Raw genomic sequence first — 25,230 nt, 5'->3', positions numbered from 1 at the left:
AGACGGGAGGGCCAGCCCCTCCGCGGCTCTCCTCTCGGGACACAGGCCCTCGGGCTGTTCTGGGGGATGGCTCCTCGCACCGCAAGGGTGGCTCTGTCATCAGAGACACATGGGATTGTGCCTGCGGTGCCCCGTGCCGCCCTCCCGCTCTCACACCTCACACCCTTGTCTCTGCAAACGTCCCCCCTGCCACACTGTCACCCAGGTCCTGCCTTCTTTCCCAGACATGACCTCAAAGGAACTGAGGGGCAGCCTCGAGGTGCTGGCTTGCTGGCTCCCTGTCCCCTGTGGCCAGTGCCCTCGCCTCCTGTCTTCGTCACGACCCCGCCCCAGGGCTGGGCTACCCCGTTCGCTGGCTCCAGGACCACCTGCCATCATTCCTGCTCTGCTCCAGCGAACCAGCTGCCTATGGGTTCACCCCCATCAGCCCGGTAGGCATGTCCTCTCCCTTCTCTCGCCTTCCAATCGCACAAGGGGAACCAGCAGATTCCTCCTCCAGGGCTCCCTGCAGCGCCCACTGCGGGTCTCTGAAAGCTCCTTGGGAGTGGCCTCTACGGTCCCCCTCCCCGCCCAGTCTCCACTTCTCTGCCAGCAGGCGGTGAGCCCCGCCCTGCAGGGCAACTCCCCGGGGGCTCGAGGAACCCATGCTACCAAGCCCCCTCCCTTCCTTGCCCTCCCCCACGCCACCCCCCCACCCCCAGCATGTCTCTCCCTGGGCTCCAGGCCCTGCCCTCCCTGCGGTTATTCCTCAGTCCCTTGCGCCCCTTCTCAACCTTGGAATGCAGGATGCCCCACAGCTCTACCCTTGCACCCCATCTCTCTCCACCGGCACCTGCCTGGTGACTTTACCATGCTCGTGCCTTTAAATGCCATCTGTATGCCCACGACCCCAAGTCCACCCTGAGCTGAATGAGTCCTCTCCCGGATGCAGGCCGGAACACTCAGCTGTTCTCCTGACACGTCCCCGGGACACCCCATGGGCTCGTCCACCTCAACAGGGCTGAGGCCCGGCTCTTAGCTCCCCGCCCCGGCAACCCTCCTCACCTCAGGAAACAGGCTCTGGCCTCGAGCTGCTCAGGCCTGAGCCCAGGCTCCTCCCTGATGCGGCCCGCTCTCTCCCTTGTCCCCGCTGGTTGACATGACCCTTTTTCTATCTCCGAGTGGCTACTTCTCTTCCTGCCTCCGGGTCTCTGGTTCAAGGTCACCCTCCTGGTGTCACCTCACTGGCCACCCTGTTTACACACGATCGTCCCCTCCTCCTTGGACAACTCAGGCACTCTGGTCTCCTTTCCCTGCTCATTACTGTTCAACAGGCTGCGCGGGTTTAAAAAGGGGTCCACAAATTCTTCCATCCTCCTCCCTTCAAGAGGCAGAAGGGGCAACTCCTGCTCAGCCCCTGAGCGAGGCAGGACTTAGCAGCTCACTCTTGCAAACATAAGTGAAGGTGTGCGGCCTCGAGACCAGGGCATGAAGGGCCCCGGGCTAAACCCCGCACTCTTGCTCTCAGAGGGTGTTCCGAGGAAAGCCAGGCCATGGGAAAGCCACACGGCAGGGACCTCGGCCTGTCCCCAGCAGCCAGGTGAGTCTGAAAGCCTGCCATCCAGCCCTGGGGTGCCTTCCCGCATCTGTGCCCTCAGGAGGCCCTGAACCAGGCCCGCTTGCTACAATGCACAGGCACTGAGGACTGTGAGCTGCTCCCTGGGAAGTCACTAAGCTTTGCAATGATTCGTTACGTAGCAGTGGATAAAGAACACACACGGTTTTTAATTCACTGCTGGAGTCCTACTTCTGACCATGTCTGGCCCAAACTAACTGCTCACTGAATGTGGAAGCTCAAAACACAGACATGTATGAACAAATACATGGCATGAATGAGGTGAAAACATAAAGGCACTTAAACTTCCAATGAGAATTCCTCTCACTATAAGCTGATGGATATGTGTATCCATTTACTCGTAGGACGATTTCAAAACTGTGCTAATTAGTACCATGCTGGGCCTCACAATAGGCCACAAATTATTAAAATTGGTTAAGGAAAAAAAGCATGCCTTAAAAGTAAACTCTTAGCCAGAAAAAGGAAAATGGGAAGACGTAAAGCGACCTATCAGCGCTTTGTTCCAAACCCACCTCAGGACCACAGTGTGAGGGGGCAGGTGCCTCACAAGGTGCCCACCAGGGATGGGAAGGGGGCGGCGGGGTCCTTGCCTCGGATGGCTCATCGTGCAACGCTGCCAGCCGGCCTTTCTGGGGGCACCACAGCACCGCCCCGTTGCCCAAGGAGTCTGCCGGCCGGTCCGCCACAGGGAACCTGAGGTCCGGGGCGCTGCCCAAGTGGGGTCGGCTGAAACACACGGCAAAGAGCAGCACTGTTAGAAGAAAAGAGAGCTCACTCTGTCAGATGGGCCAAAGCCTGTCCATTTGGAAGATCAGCAATTTCACAGCAAAAGGGCCCCGGGGAGGGCACTGCCCTCCTGGCTCCAATAGCAACAGGCCGCCCGCTGTTCCGCAGACACTCAGGGCTCATCCCCAGCAGCTGGAAAACTCCTGTATGTGGGGAAGGCAGTGCTGACGCGAGGGTGTGGAGCTGACTAGGACAGGATCGGCTGTCTGGGGTTGGGGCGTCCAGGGTCCCCCTGGAGCCCGCTCTCAGGTCCCAGGGCAGGGCCTGCACCTGCTCTGCTTTCCCCTTGGCACCCCACCTCCCCTTCGGCCCACGCCTGCTCTGACCTCCCTCTCCCACGGGAAGTCCGTGGATCACAATCACCGGTCTGCCTGGAACACTGTCTGCACGGCTCTCAGTGTTTTTAAAGGCGCCTCAGACAACCCACAGCAGAAAAGCCTCAGACCCACAGCTCGGAGCTGAGCACCATTGGTGTCTCCCATTAAAGCAGAGGTGAGCGTGTCACCGGACTCTGGGCTGAACAAGGCCCAGCACAGATGCTCAGGCCCTGAGCACTAAGGCCTGGGCCTGCAGGTGCCAGGAGCTCACTCAGCAGGGGCCTGCTGGCAGGCAGGGCGGCCCCGCCTTGACTGTGAGCCGCCTGCACTGCAGGACCGCCCGGGCTCTGCTCAGTCTTGTCTCTGGGAAGAGGGGGGTGCCTTCACGTGCAGGAGTCCCTAAACCCAGGAGACAGGGCCTTCCTCCGAGGACAGGACACCCCATACGCTGCAGAGTGGCCAGGGCCAACCACCAGCTCAGCCTGCTCGGGGTCACACGCTGCTCTGCTCGACGGTTTTGCAAGGAACACTGTGCTGCACAGGAGATGGAAGTCTGGAATCTCCCGGAGCCACACCTGTCTTCCCTCCCGTCTCCCCTCCCTCCTGACAGAACTGTTCCCTTCTCTGCTCCACTTCCACCCAAGGGCCTGGGGCTAGAGCACACTTGGGAACTGGGTGGGGGGTACGACACAGTCCCGCTGTGGACTGCGGGCCCTCGAGGGTCCTCTGAGGGCCACAGAGGCCTCCGGGTTGGGTCACCCCCCACCCATCGCCTCCCAGTCCCCTCGCGGGGTGCAGCCTTCATCTCTCTCCCCCTCCTCACCCGAAGCTCTTTCCTCCGGGAGAAGGTCTCAGAGACAAGGTGACCAATTCCTCTGGGAGGTCCCACCAAATACGCCGTGCCTGCCCTGCCTGGGAGCCAGTTTTCAGTCCCCACTCCCTCCCTCCTGAGGCAGCACAGTGCCCCCCACCCAGCCCACACTGCCCACAAGCCCCACTCCGAGGCCCCACCTGTGCTGCTAAGTCACTGCTGTGACCCCTCCAGAGCTGCCTCCTGGAGACACCCCTCCCTCGCACCAGCCGCTGTGGCCCACTGTCTTCAGAGCACAGCGGCTCCTCCTGCCCTGCGGCTGCTTCCTCTTCTTGTCTCTCACTCTCACTGACACACACGGGACTGGTGACCAGGCCCCAGGCTTCTCCATCTGAAGCCCCCAATTGTGTCAGGCCTCAGGTCCTGGCACCAGGTCCCTCCTCGTTACCCAAAAACCCCCAAGAGGAGGAGGCCGTGTCCACCTCCTCTTCCTCCACTGTCTACGCAGTCCTCCTCACACTCACCTCGTCCACCCCGGGAGCAGGGGTTCCCCACCTCTGACAGCCCCAGCCCCTCACCCTGGAGGAGCTCTGCCACCAAGTCCGGCCACGTCCCCTCCTGTTCTACAGGGCACGTGCTCTCCTTGAACTCCACCCGCCGTGGTTTCAGACACAGGACCAGTTTCTGGCTCTGCCTTTGTCTCAAATGACATCTCCTTTTCTCTAGAAGAAGGCTGGGTGGGGGCTCTGGACTGCGAGGATCCCCTAAGCACACAAACACAGAAATATGCGTATGGGCTCCAAACTGTCTCCTAAGTCAGGCTGCAAGCAGTAGTCGATTTCCTACAGATGAATGAATGTCACCAGTAAGCACTTAATAACCTTTGCTAGAGTTTCTCTCTCACTTGTGACCGTTTTCCGTGAAGAAGCCAAAGAAACATTTAAATACTCAATAAGAATTACTGCCCCTCTAACAACGAGGAAGAAAAAAGCAGGATGCTCAGTAATCTGCTCGCCTCATTCACAAGCCAGGTGATTCCTCCCACTGCAGTCAAAAGACTACAGGTCATTAACCTTCTGCGACTCTTCAGAAACATCGGTGTCACAGTCTGTCAGGCCCCTCAAATGAATACGCCCAAATATCAACTGGTCGGCCCCCTACTTCCAAACCTCTGCCTGTGGTTTTGAGTGTTGTCAATCCTGTGACTACCACTCCGTGGTACCAAGTTTGACCCTAAGGAACGATGCTTGTCTCTTCCCTCTCGCTGGCCACAAAGCTACAGGTTCCTTGAGGTGCGACCATGAGCAACACCCAGTCATACTGTCCACACACCAGACAGGCCCTTGTCACACTCGACAGCGCTGAGGGGAGCTGCCCGGGGGAGCAGCCTACCTGTGGTGGAAGGGAGCCCCTCGCAGTCTCGTCTGGTCCACTTCGGCTCTCAGGGGTTCCAGGTTTAGAATCAGCTGGTCCTACGAAACAGCCAATGACACAGCCTGCACCGCTTGCTTTCTGGATGTCAAGTGACTTGCACCAAAATGTGCAGAACAGGTTACGTGAGTAGGTATCAACTCCCAACATTTTAATTCTGAGAAAATGTTCTCTAAGAGTCCCTAGCAAATAGAAACACGCAGAACAATATTAACCCTTATAAACCATAATGAGGAGGAAGTTCCATCTCAGGTGTAGAAAAGGTTTCTCTGGAGGAAACATGGCAAGCCATTAACAACGATGAAGTCTGTAGAGAGAAGCTGGACTTCAGGCGGGGGGTTCGGGTCAGGGGGACACGACTCACTCTATTGCCCTCCCTCCTCTCACTGCTTTCAATTGTCTCCATGGAGCTCACCTGCATTCCTCACATTCATTCCTCTACAGCCCACTTCACTTGCTCATGGGGTAAAACAAGTCAAACGGGCCAAGTCTGTGAGTCACTCAACTCAACCTGGAAGCTCTGTGCTGTCGGCCATGGCAGTCACTCGCCTCGTGCAGCCCCTGAGCACGTGAGACAGGCTGCTGCAAAGCCCGATGTGGAAATCACACAGAGGATTTCAAGACTCGTGGTGAAAGAAGGACGTCGAGTAGCCCGTTGGTTTTTAGGAAATTTTAGATTGTGTAGGTGGCTCGTATTATCTTTCTGACGCACAGCACAGCCCACGTGAATGGCTCACGCTTTGTCTCAGCTCTTGGGTGAATCCAGAAAGGACTACTCAGAATTCTGAACCACACACAACAGCCACACACTCTAAATCCATCTATAATGCAAACACATTCAGTGTTCAAAACCAGAAGTGCTATACGTGTTACAGCAGTGGATTAGCCATAAGGAGAACGTAACTCGACTTCTGCTAAGCATCTGCTCAAACTCATGTCCACTGAGTTGGTGATGCCGTCCAACCGTCTCATCCTCTGTCATCCACTCTCTCCCTGACTTCAATCTTTCCCAGCATCAGGGTCTTTTCCAATATGAAAATTCATATTAAAAAACTGGAAATAATTACCTCAAACAATTTTTAAATGCAATAACAAAGTTGCCAAGTCTGTGTTTTATAAAATGAGCATCAATTTCAAGGTTTAAAAAGCTGTTTCAGAACCTACTGTATTAAAAAAAAAAATGGAGAGAAGACAAAAGAATGATCTATTTGAGATTGGCTCTGTATGAGAAATTGCTGAGACGAACTGACGGGACGGGTCATGGGTATTTATTATACTACTCCATCCACTTTTGTGCATGTTTGCAATTTTCCATCGTAATACATTTTAAAAGTTTATTTTCTGTTAAAGCAGAGTCTTCTCCAACAACACAATTCGAAAGCATCAATTCTTCAGTGCTCAGCCTTCTTTATGGTCCAACTCTCACACCCATACGTTACTACCGGAAAAACCATAGTTTTGAGTATATGGTTTGAGTATATGGTTTGTCGGCAAAGTGATGTCCCTACTTTTCAATATGCTGTCTATGTTTGTCATAGCTTTCCAAGGAGCAAGCATTTTTTAATCTCATGGCTGCAGTCACCGTCTGCAGTGATTTTTGAGCCCAAGGAAACAAAACCTGTCACAGCTTCCACAATAAGGCATCGGCCTTCAAAGATTTTTAAAGCAAAACAAAAGTTGACTTTGAATTGGCTTAGTCTAGTCATAAACAGCATCCTGATCTCAACAGCCTCTGAGCAGCAGTTATGAAAGTAAGAAGTGCACCCCTGATCAAGAGATATTGAGCTCTCCGCCTAAGCGGGGAGGGCGCCTCACCGCGGGTCGCATGATGGGAGTCAGAACCACTGCCCCCTGGAAGCCCGCCTGTGAGGCTCTGCAGTCCAAGCCCAAGAACACAGGTATGGTGGGGACAGTACTGACACGTGAGGCTGGACCCGGGATCCCCACTCCATTTCCTGGATGGTCTGTATTGCCGTGTGGCCAACCTTTCCGGGAAACCTCTCTCAGGACTCGGTGATGCGAGCCTCCACCATCACCCTTTCCTGTCGTGATGTGCCTTCTGTCGCAGCACAACTGCGGTTCTCCTGTCTAGAGGCAGCCATCCTACACACACACCGTGTCTGGACCAGCGGTTTGGCATGTGGGACTCCAGCGCCACGTCCGAGGCAAGCAGGCTCCACACCTGGGCGCCATGCCTTCAGTTTCATGGGCCCCGGGCTGGCACCCCAGGTTTGTCTGAGGGGCAGTCGTGAGGTCCACCTGTATCCCAAGCAGCTCCCCGGACTGGCTGGTCAGAGCAACAAGCAGCCTCTTTGAATGTGGGGAGGCCCTGGCTCCTGCCCACTGCCTATGGGCGACCACCTCTGGCCCTGCTCCCGAGGAGGTGGGTGCCCGGATCAGCAGATGGGGCCACACAGGCACACACTCGATGCCAGAGACGGGAGTGGTGGAGAAAGGCAGTGCTGGCCCCCGCCCAAGCCACGTCTCCTGCCCAAACGCCGCCTCCCCGTCAGCACAGGCACCCGCTGTAGCTCCTTGTTCTTTTCCTCCAGTTGGGCCTCCATCTGGCGCAGCCTATCCTCCATGCTGCTGTGTCTCTCTCTCCTGCCTGTCGGCCAAGAACAGCGTCAGCTCCGCTCACAACAACCCTGTCCTGACGGCACGCGGGCTGTGATTGCAGGGGCGGCAAGCGGGCCATGCTCTGTGCGAACCACGGGCCCTGGGTTCGCGGGGGGCACGCCCGCATGCCTGCTCACACAGCCTGCGCGGCTTCGTGTGTGACACATGGCTCACGGAGGGGGCTGGTGACCAGCTCGTGAGAGGAGACGTGCTCCCCGTGCCCCAGGCCCCACACCCACGGCCGCTGCGCTCCCTCCTCGGACTGCCTGTGGCGAGCCTGCGCGGGCAGCAGACAGCGGCAAACGTGAGGCACACGTTCTACCTTCCTAAGCCGGGAAGGAAGTTCGAACCGTTTAGCCTCCTGAGTGGTAGAGCTTCCGGAAGACAAAAGGTCGGACTACAAGGCCGACTGGGGATGGACAGCAGAGATGCCAGGGGAGAGGAGAAACCAAGCCTGGAGAGGAGGATCACAGCAGAAGGGTGCCCCCTGGCGGCTGTTAGTGACCCTGCTCTGGGAGGGTCGGCGAGCACGGGACACCGGCAGCCTCCCGCGACGTGATGGCCCCTCGGGCGCTCACTGAGCTCCTGGCAAGGCTTCCGACAGCCGCGTCAGCACAGACCCGGCCCGACTCTCTATATTCAGCCAGTGCCCACTGGCAGCGCAGGGCAACACCTTTCCCGCCACAAGGACAGGGTGGCTGGCTGGCTGCCAATGGGGTCGATGCCCCCAGCAGCGCCACATCCCACCGACATGGCCTCTCACCCGCGGGCTCCTGGGGACGGCGAGTGGGGAGTGGGGCCTCGGGTCTGCACGTGCCCTGCTGGGACTTCTTTAACAAGTGTATGGATAATGACTTAAAACTGTGTTCATTACAGAGCTATTTTGGCCATCTCTTAAACGAGAATGGGATTTTTCTAGGTCTCTATCCTGCTAGGCTTTGAGTGGCTGACTGAACTCTGAGCAGCAGTGACTTGGAGCTGAAGCGTCCTAGGGACACACACAACTCGGGACAAAACTGGAGGGAAATTAACATAGGGATGACGCAGAAGTGGGGCCTGCCTGACACTCAGGGAGCGCTCCCATCTCAGACGGGCAGCACGACCCCCGCGTCTGCGCTCCTGTGTGGACTGAGCAGCTCCGGCAGGGGCGCGGTGGGAGAGCAGGGGAACAGGCCCTCCCTGCGCCCGCCCCCCAGGGACCCAGAGCAGCACCTTGGAGAGCGAGGCCACCCTCTGCGCCTGCTCCGCCTCCACCTCGGGCAGCGTCTCTGCCCTCCGCAGTCTCGGCTGCAGCTTCTCTACCAGCTCCAGGCGCTCCTGCAACTGGCGGTTCTTATCCTCTGTCTACAAAGGGAGAGCACAGGATCAAAACAGGCCGAGAGGTGTAGCCACTGTCGCTTTAAGCAAGCTGAGACAAAACCTAAATGCACGTGTCTAGTGGATTCATTCTGTTTCGGAAGCTCCGTCAGGGTAAATTTTCTCTCAGTGTTCCTGGGCTTGGGCTCAGTGAGCAGAACACCTCCTGCCAGAGTATTTGCTTTTCCTAAACGTTCCCCAAGGACGTCTTAAGAATAAAACAAATTCTTATAAATTAAAGAAGATCTGTAGAAGCTTATTCATTCTTATTGACAAGTTAAGGGAAGAAGGGTTCACTACGGACCCTTCTTAAAACATCACCAGAATCATCACTTAGAGGGAACCCTACCGACCGCAGATGGCTACGGGCGTGTAAGCCAAAATATGGCTTTCATCTCCTCTGAAATACAGACCTGATAAGAGCGTGCCTGGTGAAATGCCAGTCAACTAGTATTTGTAAATGCACAATTATTCTTTTAACAGATCTTCTTACTCTGAAAAACTTTCAATGTAGAACAGACAGATTCTTTTTTAAAAAAGAAAAAAATTAAAGTATCTATAAGCTCAGGTTCCTGAGAGGTTAGCATTAGTTTCTAAGCAGCTTTCTTACTTTTTCTGTGTGCGTATTCCTCTATGTATGTACACAAACAATAAGCTGTGCTTTAAAACCCTCAGAAAACAATAGCATATGGTACATAGTATTTTCTGATCTGCCTTTTACAGCCATTATTTTGTATATCGTAATGCTTTTAGTTAGCATTCCCCATCATACATTTCAATGGCTTTCTAGTATTTAATTTTTGTGGTGGGGACAATGATACACTTTGGCACACACCAGACTGACTCACTTTGTTTTGGAGAAGCCAGATTTGGTTTTCCTGGTTAAATCCTGATTATCTGAGACCACTCGGGAACAGGAGCGAGTAAGGCTCACCAAACCACAGGAAGTAGAATCCCTAATCAGACCGGAGCTCTAACCCTGCCTTCTGTCACAGTGACCCCAGTTCCCAACACGCAGCCAGCTGCCGTGAAGTTCCCTGCTGCTCTCGACTCTTTCGGTAAAAACTCTAACAAGCCAACAGATTCACGTTCAAGTAAAACAAAAGAGTCAGGAATGGAATTCCACAAAATGGTTAAACCAAGTCCCAAATAATGCAAACCTGTAAGTTGCAGTCACCCGCAATTTTTTAAAAATGTATTTCCTTCCAGTACAGCTGATTTACCATGATGTACATCCACACTTTTGAACACAGTATTTTAGGGTCATAAGAACTTTACACTGGGACTTGATTTCCAATGTGGGAGTCACATGAAAAGATCTTTACCTTCCTTCCTCAGGAATTCACTACTATAAAAGTCAGACACAGTTCAGAAAGGCCATTACCTGTCGATGCCTAGAATCCTTATTTGCAATTTCATTTTCAAGTTTATCATTGATGTCGTCCTAAGTTTCAAATCAAACATAAAGTTAACGTCCTCAAAATAAAAGTCCTAGACACGGCAGTTTTCTCGGACGTGAGCAAAAATGCGCCTATCCCAAAGGTCACATTTGCCACGATTGGCACCCATCTGTCTTAACGTTCTGTCCAGCCACTTGGTTGACCAAGCTTCTTTTCTACGTAACAAACCCAAACAGCAAACGAAAAGTATACTAAACTACCCTGTTATTGCAAGAATTCCAGGAGGGAAGGTATCTGGCATGAAGTCAGGACCTCTGTCTGCTACACCATACAGGCGGGCTTGACCCAGAACAGGGAGGGACCTTCAACAGATCCAACGGGGAGCTCTGAGGCTCGTTTCCTCGAGTAAAAGTTGGAAAAGTCTCATGCAATTTCCTCAGAATTAAAGTAGCATATTAACGAGTGGAAACAGAAGTCAAATTGTACACAACTGGGAGCAGCCTTCTCAAGCCTAGTTCTTCAAAAGCAGACTTACACCACATGGATGAAACGCTCAAACCAGGACCAGAACTTGCTGCTGGTGCAACTCCTGTCCGCCACCTCAAAATCCACTTCAGGTCCCTCCCTGGTCACTAAGTAACCAATGTGGGCAAAGTCCTAACTTTAAAAGTGAAAGGTCTTGAAAACGCTTTTTCTAGAATTCTATACGTATTCAACTCGGACACCCAATCTCCTGTTGCCAAAGAGTAGTGTGAATAGCTTATACAAACCTGTGCAAATATTTCTGGTTTGAGTTCTCACACAGAATTACTCACACCAAGCTACTGAACAAGTACACCTGCTGTACCACATGTTGGAGGGGTTCTCTCTGAGACGGTCTCACGGGGGAGGGGTGGGCAGGGTGGGTGCTGTCTGTCTGTGCACAGAGGAGAGGCGAGGCTCACAGGAAGAGGCCTGAGTCCCCAGCACTCTTCTGTTTTCACAGTGACCGCTAGGGAGCTTCTCATAAATCATGACACCCGCAGACACGACCGCCAGAGACATCACGATTCCACATGGTTACACAGCTCGGGCCTGAGGATCTGAGCGTGAGCAAACACCACTCGACTTGTCTGACCGCCGGTATCACTGTCACACATCCCTTCAAGGAGCGGAACCTCAGAAAACTCGAGAAGATGGCCAGGCAAGCTCCTTCAGCAGAGCCCACACAGCATGCTCCCATCTCTCCGAGAGAACAGGCTCCACAGGTGTCACCAGACTCGCCTGAGCGAATCAGAAGCAAATTTCAGCATCATCAGGAACACATTCAACAGGCAGTTGCGGGGGGGCGGGGATGAACCGGGAGACTCGGGTTGACATATATACAGCACTGATACTACACATAAAGTCAACGAGTGAGGACCTAGTGTACAGCACAGGGAAGTCTACTCAGTGCTCTGTGGTGAAGTAAATGGGCAGGAAATCTAAAAGAGAGACAGATACATAAATAGATAGATAGATGACTGATTCACTTTGCTGTACAGCAGAAATTGACACTGCAGTGTAAAGCAACTATACGCCAATAAATGAATGAATGAATTTTTAGAAAAGGAACACAGTGGGCCCCCTAGAACTTGTGCAAAGGAGGAGTCCACACCCAGGGTGCAGCACAGCGTCAGGGCTGCCCTCATGTTGCTCCACTGCCAACGGACTGCCTGGACCAGGCCTCTTCTCCCCCAGAGACCTCGACGCAGAGGCAGGGAGGCAGCCAGTTGCGGTCTCTCCAGTGCTCTGCTCTTACTCACGCAGCCATCCCAAGGCTGAGATCCCCGGGAGAACAAGAAACCCACATTCCACCTCAGGACAACAGACACAGCTGCAGTCACTCACTTCGCGGACGTCCCGCTCAAGTTTTCTGTTCCTGTCCTTGGACTGGAGGAGGTCCTTCCTGGCCGTGTCCAGGTCCTCCTCCAGATGTTTCACGTGGGCAGAGAGGGCTGCCAGGCGCTCCTCCATCTGCCTCTGCTCCCGCAACTGCCTCTGTATGATTTCCTGGAGCTCTGTCTCCTTCGCCAAGCCGTCCGAGGGTCTCTAAGGGGGAAAGGAAGCCTTACACAGCCTGGTTTTGGGAGGGAGGGAACACAGTACTTCCGGGCAATCTGTGAGGTCAAAACTGCCTTCTGCGCTCTGGGAGCTCACAGGACCCTCACGGCCGCTCAGACCTACATGGTGCATCGGTGAGAGGTCCCAACAGCCCCGCACAGACTGGATGGTAAGACGAGAACCAGACAGAGAGCGAGACCAAGGACTTGCCTTTCCATTAGCGCTTGGCATGTTTTCTTGCTCATGATGTACATCAAGCACCCTGTCCGTTAGTATCTTTTCCTGGTTATTCTCCTCTGAAAGAATCATCTGCTAAAACCAAAACATTGAATCAGAGTAAAGAAATTAAGTAAAGACAGCAAAACTCCACCTGGAAAACTCAACTCTAAACTGAAAACACAACATAAAAAGAAAATACATGGTGATGCTATCCATCCCGAACACCACCCGGTGATTAGAGTCAGAATTTGTCTTCTACTGGACAAAGGGGTACTTAAGAGATCCTGCAACTCTGAGTCACAAGTCTAGTTTACTAGTCATTAAAGTAACCCTGGTGGGCGGGTCCTCAATCAGAAAGATAAATAACATCTGATGCCCACCACTACAGCCTTCATTCTTTTTTAAAATGAAAGGATTCAAATGACAAACCCTTCACGGAAATTACACAAAGACTGATCAAACTTACCTCTTTATGTGTGGCACCTAATTCTTCTTCGAACAAACTACAGCTCTCGAGTGCTACTCGTAATCACCTCTCAACTCAAATAAAAGGGGCCGAGTCACTGTGTGTTGATGTGTGTATATATGTTGGTACACTTCTTAGTGTATACTCACCCTAATACATGGGTACTGTCACAGAATACCTTTAATGTCTCTCATTGATCTTAACGTCAAGAGAATCTGCTTGTTAACAGCTTTAAATTGTAAGTTTGAGAGAACAAAATGTTATCCTAAATTAATTATTACCCAGTTTTTAACTGCAAATTGATATACAGAATATAATAAGTCTTGAGACATTCATGCCAACGAATACTTTTTAACTGGGGGCTTCCCAGGTGGCTCAGTGGTAAAGAATCCGCCTGCCAATGCAAGAGGGCAGGTTCGATCCCTGGGTCAGGAAGATTCCCTGGAGTAGAAGATGGCCACGCACTCCAGTATGCATGACTGGGAAGCCCCATGAAGAGAGGAGCGTGGTGGGCTACAGTCCACAGGGTTGCAAAGATTCGGACATGACTGAGCATGTACGCAGGCAACGCTTTTTAACCATATAAAACTCTGACTTCTTACAGAAAAAAATGTATATACAAGAATTCAAGATGCTCAAAACTCAACTAGTTACATAAATATGTGCATCATCCACCTAACAAGGCAGCAAGTGTACAAATCCAGGACGGCCGGATGGCTGGTACCTTCTCGTCCAGGGCCTTGTGGTATTCAAAGAGAAATTTCAGCGCCCTGAGCACCTCCACCTCATTCGTCATGCCGGCTGGGGACTGCGCCTGCCACTTGCCCGCTGTCATCCCGACGGCTGGAAAGTGTCGGGAAACCAGGCGCTCCAGGTGCTCCAGCAGCAGCTGCAGGGCAGGGCCAAAGGAACACCTTCAACATCAGGCTCGAATTCCGGGCCGATAACTCCTCTCAGCCTCACGCTATAGCCGGAAACACACTAAGGCACGTCGGAATCCCGCCAGTGCAGTCGAAAGTTAGAGTGGACTTCCCCAGGGGTCCAGTAGTTAAGACTCCACACTTTTTCAAGGATCATGGGTTTTAACCCCTGGTCGGGGAACTAAGATCCCACACAAAGTGTAGCGTGGACAAAAATGTAAGTTAAGAGAACTCCCCCCTCATATGTACTAAAATTACATTAGCTCTCATCAGAAATTTGAAGCAAGGCTATGAGAACCCCGAACTGATCCACCCTGGTCTGCTCAGTGGGAAGATGTGAAAAATGACTTGAAAATCAGACAAAGTTTAAAGACAGCACATGGAAGCCAGCGGTGACCCCCACGGGGCAAATGTCAACACGTGAGAATCCCCCTACTGACCCTGGTGTTGTTTCTTTCAGCTTTTAGCTGAGCGATCTCCTCTTGTCTTTCATGAAGCTGATGCCTCCATGTGTGTAGTTCTTCAGGAGTTGGAAACTCCTAGAAAACAGTTAAATGAGAAACTAAATGCAAACAAATTAAAAAGACAGCGAGACTGTGAAGACTGACCCTGTCGAGTCTCTCCAGGCTCCACACAAAGGATCTCCATGCCCCTCCAGAGAAGAGGGGTCCACTGACCCCAAGACAACACAGGCCACCACAACTCAGACCAGCCTTCGGCCTCCACCTCGACCTGGCAGGCACGTGGCAGGAGAGAACCTGGAATCCAAGCCTGCCTTCTCAAGACCCAGGGACATTTGAGAAACTTTCCAAAACGTAAACCTAACAACAAAGTGGATAAAGAGATTCTTAAACGACACACAGACCAGTGACCTAGAGCCACTGGGGAGAGTGAAGAAAAAAGGAAGGTCTACAAGGCCACGAGGCTTTGGAGTGTTCCTCTGGGAAAAAGGCGGATGGCACCTCAAAGCCATCTGTTAGCCTGACTCCACGGAAGCCACCCAGTCATTCAATCAACCGGTTAAAATGTTAAATTTATGTTATATGTACTTTACCACAATTTGCGTGCATGTGGGGCCGTCCACGTGGTGAACTTGCTCAAACTGAACCACAGGGAGTCTTTCATTCTTCTCTTTTTCTTTGCAGAAATTAGAAAATCCTGGGCTACTATCCCCTACTACATACTGAGTGTTCAGCACCCAGAACAGTGCCCAGCACTTGTAAGAGGCATGTAGTAGACATGTGTAGCTATGAGGGTGTATGTCATACACGTAAACAGTAGGTACCTGTCATTAAAATACTGGACACACTGGTCTGTGCTTTGTAAGATGGGAGACATTAACGGGCTTAGCCTTTCTGCTTCAAGGACTGACTCTCTAGCTCGATCCTCATGCCCCAGAGATTCCTCCAGCCCGTATATCCTTTCTTTGCAAGAAGGGAGACATTAAGGGGCTTAGCCTTTCTGCTTCAAGGACTGACTCTATAGCTCAGTCCACGTGCCCCAGTGACTTCTCCAGCCAGTGTTTCCCTTCTTGTGGGGCCCCCGCCCATCCTCCACACAGCAACTGCACAACCTCTTACAAGGTAAACCTGCTGGGGTCGATCCTGCCCACTAAGGCCAGAATGCCCTGGCCGGCAGGGCCCACAACCATGCTAACAAAATGAAACACAACCCCAATGCTTCGCCGGGTGAGGGCCAATCTGACGGGCCCAGCCCCCGGCTGCTCTCACCTCAGGCTGCTCTGCTTCCAGGACGTGGGCTGAGGCCAAGTCCTTCCTAGTCCTCGCCTTTGCCTTGGGGTTGCAGCGCTGGAATAACGCCCACAGGCGGGCCATTCTGCGACCCATCCTCGTGGATGGGGACAGCCCCCCACTCGGGGGCAACTGCTGTTTCACGGTAGGATACCTCGGCTACCGAGCTATCACCACCAATCTCGCACTACGACCACCGCTCTCACACACACACTGCTCTCACACACCACTCTCACACACACTGTTCTCACACTATGACCACTGCTCTCACACTATGTCCACCAAATGGCATGAAGGCTCTGCCTCCAGCACGTCTCCCAGGAGCCCAGAACTGGAACCCACTCAGTCACAAGGGGCTCCATGGCAACAGGGGGGCTGGGCTCAGGCCCACCGTCAAGGGTGCAGAGAGGGGGGAGGGGCTGCCAAAAAGACAACAATTGAGTGTGGAGTGCAGGAGAAGGCAGGCTGTGCCCACGGCTCAGGCCCCCTGTCAAACATGACCCTGCAAGGTACTGGGTCACAGTCGAACCAACCAGTATAAACTCCTTCAGAAACCACCACCCCTGGGAATGAGCACGTCTTCTAAGTGGGCTTCTGCCCCCTCTACCCCCTAAACAAGCCTCCAGTGAGGCTACTGAAAGGGCAGCCCTGAACTCAAGGGCGTCCCCAGAACCCACCCGGCTGAGGAGGACTCACCACGCTAGCTGCCCCTCACTCTCACCCTGAGCTCGGTCCTCCCTGTCAGACTCCCTCCCTCGAGCTCAGCAAGGGCTTGACCCACCTCGCTCCAGGCACTTAAAATGAACCCACAGTGCGTACAGGGGTTCATTCAACCTGCTGCGAACTTGCCCTCTTAACTTCGACCCTTGGCTGCCAGACGACTCTGCCCCGTGGGGGCTGCATGGTGGAGGTTCAAGGGTGTCCCTGCCTCGAGCCGCGACAGCCAGCGCCTCCCAGACCCCGCCTGAGTCTCCCACCCCTCTCCTGGCTCCACTCCCACCCTCGCGGCTCTCCACTCGCCAGGGCACAGGCCACTTGCTCCTGGCTCAGCCCAGACCTCTGCTGTCATTTGAGGACCTCGGTCCCCAGGGTGCTTGGGGTCCTATATCCACCCATCTCACGAATTACACACTCTGGGAGAGACAAGAGTACGGTTTGGGGTCCCGCCCTCAGTTCACCCTGAACACATTCTCTTTTTTTAGCTTTATCTACTGGAGTTCTCTGAGATGTGTTCTTAAAACATCAACTGTTGCTTTCAAAAAGACTGTAAAGTCACTGTGCTCAACTTTACGAATAAAATCTTCATTTTCCACCTTAAAGTGAAACTGGAGGGAAGACTAAAAGCAGTCATTTTTTCAAACTGAAAAACAAAACCCACATGTGACCATGTCACAGAATACAGGTCACGTAACCCCTCCCTCCTCAGCCTTGGCCTCCACCACCAGCAGCCCGTCATCGCAAGGCCTGCCCTGGGCCGCCAGGGGCAAGGGCAGAGGGGAGACCGGCTCCTCTGTGTCCAGGCCGCGTGGGCCGCCTGCTCCACCTCCTTCCCAAGTTCACGTGGCACTGAAACAGCCCGGGCAAGCTGGGGATTCTGACCAGAAACACAACCGTGGGTACCAAGCAAGGACCCCTGGTTCTTGTTTTCCCTGGTATCAAATAAACTTGATCAAGACAATTACTGTGACTGTTACATGTGGCTTCAGATGACAGAAGACCCCCCAGGGTGTCTCCACTTCCAGTGACAGATGCAAGCATCTTGTAGGTCAGCCTACCAAGAGCAAGAAAAGCTTTAGCTTTTAGCTTTTAAGGTTGAAAAGAGGTCCTTAGGCAGCCACAATCCAAGATTTCAAACAAAAGCGAAGCCCAGTGAGGGAGCTGGAGACTGAGAGGGCCGCTCCTTCCCTCGGGGCATCTGAGCAAAGCCGACTCTGCGAAGAAAAGGAAGGGAAAAAGTCAAGCAGAGGGGGCTGGCTAACACAGCTCTGGAGGGTTCCTTGGGCTGTGGAGACAAAAAGTCGAGCGCAGGCCTGACGAGTCAGTCCGGATGTCAGAAAACGTACCCAACACTCTGCCCAAACCGGCTGAGGGCTGACTATCAGTCACCTCGTGGTGCTCAGGAGAGACGGTGGGCTTCAGGACCTGCCGAGAAGGGGGGGCCCTGGGAGCCACCCCAGGCTTCCAGACACTGGAGACGCTGGAAAGCTCCTCCCTGGGGTCGGGGGGGGAAGGTGGGTGAAGGCGGCTGAGACTGAGCTTACAAGGACCCCCAAGCCTCAAGTCCCTCAGGCCCTGAGTGAACAGACAGCTCTGTCCCCACTGGAGGTCTGCGTCAGAGGAAACTCTGGAGAAGGCAGCATCACTCAGAACCTCTAGGGTTTTCCAAACATAATGTCCAACATGCAACCAAAAAAGCAAAAGAGGGTGTAACAACAAACAGGACCAAGAGGAAAAGAACTGAACCAGATCCAGAGGTATGAGATATGTATCAGCATATCAGAGGCATGCTAGAGGTATCAGATGCAAATGTCACCTGTTCAAAAATATACTTGACAAAAGGGAAAATTTCTGAGAATCAAAACCAATCTAGAACTTTACAATAACAGTGACTGAATTTAAGAACTCAGTCTCTGGGCTTAACATCAGATTGGACGTAGCTGAAGAGAGGATCAGTGAACTGAAGGACGGATCGGTTACAATATATATATACGAGGGAAAAAGGATAGAATGTATTGAAGGAGTCTGTTGTTAAACTATGTTGTTAAAAACTATAAATGGGGGCCCTCATGGTGGAGAAAAGACAGAAAGGGGAATAAGAAATGCCTCCAGGGGTTGAAACTAAAGAGCCTCTTAATGAAAGTGAAAGGCGAGAGTGAAAAAGCTGGCATAAAACTCAACATTCAAAAAATGAAGATCATAGCATCCGGCCCCATCACTTCATGGCAAATAAATGGGGAAACAGTGCAAACAGTGGCACACTTTATTTTCTTGGGCTCCGAAATTACTGCAGATGGTGAAATTAAAAGATGCTTGCTCCTCGCAAGGAAACCTATGACAAACCTAGACAGCATATTAAAAAGCAGAGACATTACTCTGCCAACAAAGGTTCATTTAGTCAAAGCTATGGTTTTTCCAGTAGTCATGTATGGATGTGAGAGTTGGCCCATGAAGAAGGCTGAACGCCAAAGAATCAATGCTTCTGAACTGGGGAGTTGGAGAAGACTCTTGACAGCCCCGTGGACTACTAGGAGATCCAATCAGTCAGTCAATCTTAATGTAAATCAATCCTGAATAGTCATTGGAAAGACTGATGCTGAAGCTCCAATACTTTGGCCACCTGATGCAAAGAACTGACTCATTGGAAAAGAACCTGATGATGGGGAAGACTGAAGGCAGGAGGAGAAGGGGACGACAGAGGGTGAGCTGGTTGGATGGCATCACCGACTCGATGGACATGAGCTTGAGCAAGCTCCAGGAGTTGGTGATGGACAGGGAAGCCTGGCGTGCTGCAGTCCGTGGGGTTGCAACGGGTCAGACGTGGAGCGACTGAACTGACTGACAGGGACAGTGGCAAGAGCTGGTTCAAGAATCAGACCATTGAGTCAAAAATGAAAACCACACATTGGTTTCAGCAGCTCTGTGGGTGCCTAAGGCTAGAAGAAAATGTTCAAGCACTCAGAGGAAAAAGAGTGTGGCTTTTAACGGCACAACAACACTGAGAGCTGACTTTCCAAGAGCAAGGGAGTCAGAAGATAATGGACTGGCATCTGTAAAATGCTGAAAAACAAAAAACCACCGACCTGGAATTCTATTTCCAACAAAAACTCTCTTCGAAAGTGAAAGCAAAATAGAGACTTTTAGGGCAAATGGAAATGAGACAACTCATCACCCACACACAGGAACTAAAAAAAAATATTCAGGCAGTGCTTTGGGAAAAAGAAAAGTAGTCTCTGACGGAAATATAAAAAACAAGTAAAGACCAACAATGAGGTAACTGTGAGGGTAAATACTAACTCTACAAAACAATGATGTTAACGCCAAAAATATATCTAACAGTTTAAAGTGTGACAGTGACAAGGAGGAAACAGTCGTGTCAGGGAGGCAGTAAGAGTACTAAGCTAGACTTGAATGTAAAACACACGCTGTGTCTGCGAATGTGCACCCAACAACCTGGCAGAGGAGCACAGAACTAGAGAAACACTTCATACTTCTAACAGAAGGCAAGAGCAAAGAACACAGACTAGGTGGGACAAACAGAAAACACGCAGCAACATGGTGTCTACACACTGAAATATCAACATTATAAACAGAGCCAATACTCAAACTGATTCCAGTGAAAACTATACACTATTCAGAGGTATGTGTTAAGATGGAAGGTCTTTTAGACAGGTGAAAGTAAAAGATACCCAGGCTAACACGGACAGAACACTGACATGGCAATATCACTGTCAAATAGTGTCTAAAGAAAGAAGCATTACTAGCAATAAAAAAGAACATCTCATACTGATACAAGTTCAGTCTAGCAAGAAGATGAGGATTCTAAACTTGAATGTACCTAATAACATAACCTCAAAATATCAATACATAAAAACTGACAGAAATAGAAAAGGAGAAACAGCCGAGTTCATAATCCCAGTGGGAGACGTTAAAGACACATCTCTCGTGGAACTGGGCCCCCTGGTATGTAGTCACCTGCAGCCATGAAGTACCTGAAATGCGGCTGGCTCTACAATGAGATGCGCTGCAAGCCTGAAACACACACTGGATTTTAAAGACTCAGCCATTAAAAAGAATACATTTGAATCAGTTCTAATGAGGTGGATGAAACTGGAGCCTATTATACAGAGTGAAGTAAGCCAGAAAGAAAAACACCAATACAGTATACTAATGCATATATATGGAATTTAGAAAGATGGTAACAATAACCCTGTGTACGAGACAGCAAAAGAGACACTGATGTATAGAACAGTCTTAAGGACTCTGTGAGAGAGGGAGAGGGTGGGAAGATTTGGGAGAATGGCATTGAAACATGTAAAATATCATGTATGAAACGAATTGCCAGTCCAGGTTCGATGCACGATACTGGATGCTTGGGGCTGGGGCACTGGGACGACCCAGAGGGATGGAATGGGGAGGGAGGAGGGAGGAGGGTTCAGGATGGGGAACACATGTATACCTGTGGCGGATTCATTTTGATATTTGGCAAAACTAATACAATTATGTAAAGTTTAAAAATTAAAAAAAAATTAAAAAAAAAAAGACTTAGCATGAAAAAAAGAACGTGAAGTATTTCATTAGGTTTTATCATGTTGATTACACACTGAAATGATAATATTTGGGGTGTGTTAAAATAAAATATATTACAGGTAATTTCACCTACTTTTGCTTTTATTCAAGGTGGCTACTGGAATCTGAATTACATGAGTGACAAACCTGATGTAACTGATACACACGGAACACTGCATTCCCACTGATACATATTATTTTCAAGAGCCCAATGAACATAAAACAAAAAGAACATGTATTGGGCTATTAGGAAAGCTTGAATTATTTCAAAAGACTGAAGTAATGCAGAGTATACTTAGGGACTGCAATGGGCTGACAGTTTATGGGCCCTCAAACTTCACCCCGCACGTGGTGATGATCCTAGGAGGCAGGCACTCTGGGAGGGGTCAGGCCAGGAAGGAATGGGCTCCCGTGCTGCGAGGACAGGGAGAAGCAGCAGGCAGTCTAGGAACCAGGAAACATGACTCACCAGACGTGGCACCTGCTGATGATCTTGGGACTCCCCAGCCTCCAGGACTACAAGAAACAACTTTCTGTTGTTTATCAGCTAGTCTACGGGATTTACAACAGTAGCCCAAAAAGACGAAGACAGGGCTCTTTGATGGTGAAGGACAGGGAAGCCTGGCGTGCTGCAGTTCATGGGTCACAAAGAGTCGGACACGACTTAACGAATGACCACCACCACCACCACCACCGGTTGATCTGAGTTAAGACTAAAACGGAACTCATGGCTTAGGCTATTTAGTCTGTTTCACACAGGCCAAAATGACTCGTATATTTTAAAGTATTTATCCAAAAGTGCCCCTTGATAGCATTTTACAGCCTGTACATAAGAGGATGAATACTTTTAAAATACATTTAATAGTCTATACTTCTAAAATATAATATTTCAAAATATTTTCCTATAAGAGACTTTGAATATTTTTTCAGTAACTCTCCCTCTTTCCCTCTATTACAGGCACTGAACAATTTCGAGGAAAAATCAGTTTGGTGCTAGGAAGTCACAGGCAGGATACTTCCCAACTTTAAAGATTAGTAGCAGAAAAAAAAAAGATCAGTAGTATATACTATCTATTTATAGAGAATTACTTGCTGTCATTAATGTTGCAAGAGCAAAACATACCCATTTCCTTATGGTCCTTTCATAAACAATGCTTCTCTAGTTTGTCTTTTAAACACATAAACAGTGTTTCTCTAGTTCTGTGCTCCTCTGTCAGGTCCTTCTGTTATTGTCTGGTGAAGGGGAAACACTGTTATCAGAAGATGAAACTAAAATTATGAGTTAGATATGATGTTATTGTTCTATTTTTGTATGTTTCTGAATCAAGATTAGATAAACAACAGATGGGCTGCCTTCTGTGGCTGAAAATAGAAATAATGGGTTGTTTGTTTTCTACACAAATAATTTTTTTTTTTAATTCTACAAATGGCTCTAAGGTGAACTGACAGTCTTGGCTAAGCTGCTTCTATTACGGTAACACATTTCTATTATTGAAACACAGGTTCTAGTATCAAAATTCCTTGGGACATAGATAACTGGATTAGATGGATGAAAGAGAAAAAAATGAAGGGGGAAACTTTAGGAAAGGAAACATGTTCTTTTGAAAATCAATGTTTAAAAGACAAAATGATGATTCTAATACAGAATATAAGAACAATTCTTTTTTAAACCTCAGGAATTATGTACTTGCCACAACAGAATAATGAAATTTTTCTTTGTGTATGGCATTCAAGTAAGAGGCTTAACTTGATTTTCTCATTTAATCTTCACAGCCACCTATGAGGTAGATATTACTGTATTTAACATATTATTCCCTATATTTACATGAGGAAACTGAGACTCAAAGTGTTACAGATGGGACTGTAAACCCCATGTTTTTAATGAATATGTTACATGTGAATGGCTTTCTAGAAATATCAACAAACTTTGAAATGTGTAACTCTTTCATGAAATGCTTTGAGCCTCTTAGAAGCCCCTAAATAAATAGGAAGATGTGGGAAAACAGAAATGAATATTCTCTGTAAAAACAAAAAATAATGCCTTAAGAGACATATAAAATACAAAATAATTATGTGTAATAATAAAATGATAAAGACAGGGGTCAGAGGAACACTAATGGAGGAGTGATCATAGTTATTATTTGTATTAGAATACTGTAAGTCAAGAGTACATATCATAATTTCTGGGGTAAGCAATAAAAGAATGCACAACTAACTAGGTAATCAGAGAGAGAAATACAATAATACAAAAGAAGTCAAGACAGGAGAGAGAAAAAGAAAAACAGTTTGGAAAAACTGAAATCGAAGAATAAGATGGCAGATATTAACCCAAGTACATCACCAATCGCATTATATATAAATGAACTATCGACGACATAAGAGAGTAAGATTGCTGGACTAGGTACAAAAAAAAATTTGCTGATAGGAATGTAAAATGAGGCAACCACTATGGAGAACAGTCTGGTGACTATTCAAGCAGTTAAACATAAAACTGCCACATGATCCAGAATTCCACTCCTAGGAATATACCCCAAATAATTTTAAATCATGTCTAAGCAAAAATAATCCTGCTTATTTAACTTCTATGCAGAGTACATCATGTGAAATGCCAGACTGGACAAAACACAAGCCGGAATCAAGATTGCTGGGAGAAATATCAATAACCTCAGACGTGCAGATGACACGACCCTTATGGCAGAAAGCAAAGAAGGACCAAAGAGCCTCTGGATGAAAAGTGAAAGAGGAGAGTGAAAAAGTTGGCTTACAACTCAACATTCAGAAAACTAAGATCACCGCATCCAGTCCCATCACTTCATGGCAAATAGACAGGAAAACAATGGAAACAGTGACAGACTATTTTGGGGGCCTCCAAAATCACTGCAGATGCTGACTGCAACCATGATATTAAAAGACACTTGCTCCTTGGAAGAAAAGTTATGATCATCTTAGATGGCTTATTAAAAAGCAGAGACATTACTTACCAACAAAGGTCCGTCTCATCAAAGCTGTAGTTTTTCCAGTAGTCATGTATGGATGTGAGAATTGAACTATAAAGAAAGCTGAGTGCCAAAGAATTGAGGCTTTTGAACTGTGGTGTTGAAGAAGACTCTGGAGAGTCCCTTGGACAGCAAGGAGATCAAACCACTCTATCATAAAGGAAATCAGTCCTGAATATTCACTGGAAGGACTGATGCTGAAGCTGAAACTCCAATACTGTGGCCACCTGATGGGAAGAACTGACTCACTGGGAAAGACCTTGATGCTGGGAAAGAATGAAGACGGGAGGAGAAGGGGACGCCAGAGGATGAGATGGTTGGATGGCATCACCGACTAAATGGACAGAAGTTTCAGCAAGCTCTGGCAGTTGGTGATGGACAGGGAGGCCTGGCATGCTACAGTCCATGGGGTCGCAGAGAGTTGGACACGGCTGAGCGACTGACCTGAACTGAAGCAAAAATGTGCATATGACTGTTCATAACAGAGCAGTGTTATTCATAATAACCATAAAGAGCAAAATAAAGCAAAAGCAAGCAAAGGAAAGGAAATAATAAAGAAGAGAACTCAATGACACTGAAATCAGAAAATCAATTTTTTAAAAAAAATCACACAACCCCAGAGCGGGTTCTTTGAAAACTTTAGTACAATTGATAAGGTTCTAGTACAAATCATTTAAAACGACAGAGAAACACAACTTAACCAATATCAAGAATGAAAAAGAGGGTATCACTAGAGACTGTACCGACATTAATAATATAATAAGGAAGGACTTCCCTAGTGGCCCTGTGGTTAAGAATCTGCCTGCCAATGCAGGGGACATGGGTTCAATCCCTGGTCCAGGAAATTCCCTCATGCTTCAGAGTGACATGCCCATGTGCCACAACTACTGAAGCCCACACACTCTGCAGCCCAGGCTCTGCAACAAGAGAAGCCACCACAATGAAAAGCCTAAAACCAAGAGTAGCCCCCACACTCTGCAACTAGGGAAAGACTGCACGCAGCAATGGAAACCCAGCACAACCAAAACTAACTTTCACTTTCCAATAAAAATGTTAAAAATACCTAAGTAATATTACAAACAACTCTATACATATAAACCAGACAATTTAGATGAAGTAGACCAATTCCTCAGAAGTCAGACTGCCCAAACTCACCCAAGATGAAACTGATAATA

General features: G+C 49.4%; 1 protein-coding gene across 1 annotated transcript in view; it reads left to right on the top strand.

The window, feature by feature from the left end:
- Positions 1 to 25,230, top strand: part of LOC129626435 (liprin-alpha-1-like) — a 271,527-nt gene that overhangs the window by 50,013 nt on the left and 196,284 nt on the right. The window lies entirely within an intron of this gene.

Source organism: Bubalus kerabau, chromosome 14, assembly GCF_029407905.1.
Source record: "Bubalus kerabau isolate K-KA32 ecotype Philippines breed swamp buffalo chromosome 14, PCC_UOA_SB_1v2, whole genome shotgun sequence".
NCBI lineage: Eukaryota > Metazoa > Chordata > Mammalia > Artiodactyla > Bovidae > Bubalus > Bubalus kerabau.
The sequence above is the reverse complement of the archived record's forward strand: the minus strand, read 5'-3'. Positions and strand labels throughout refer to the sequence as shown.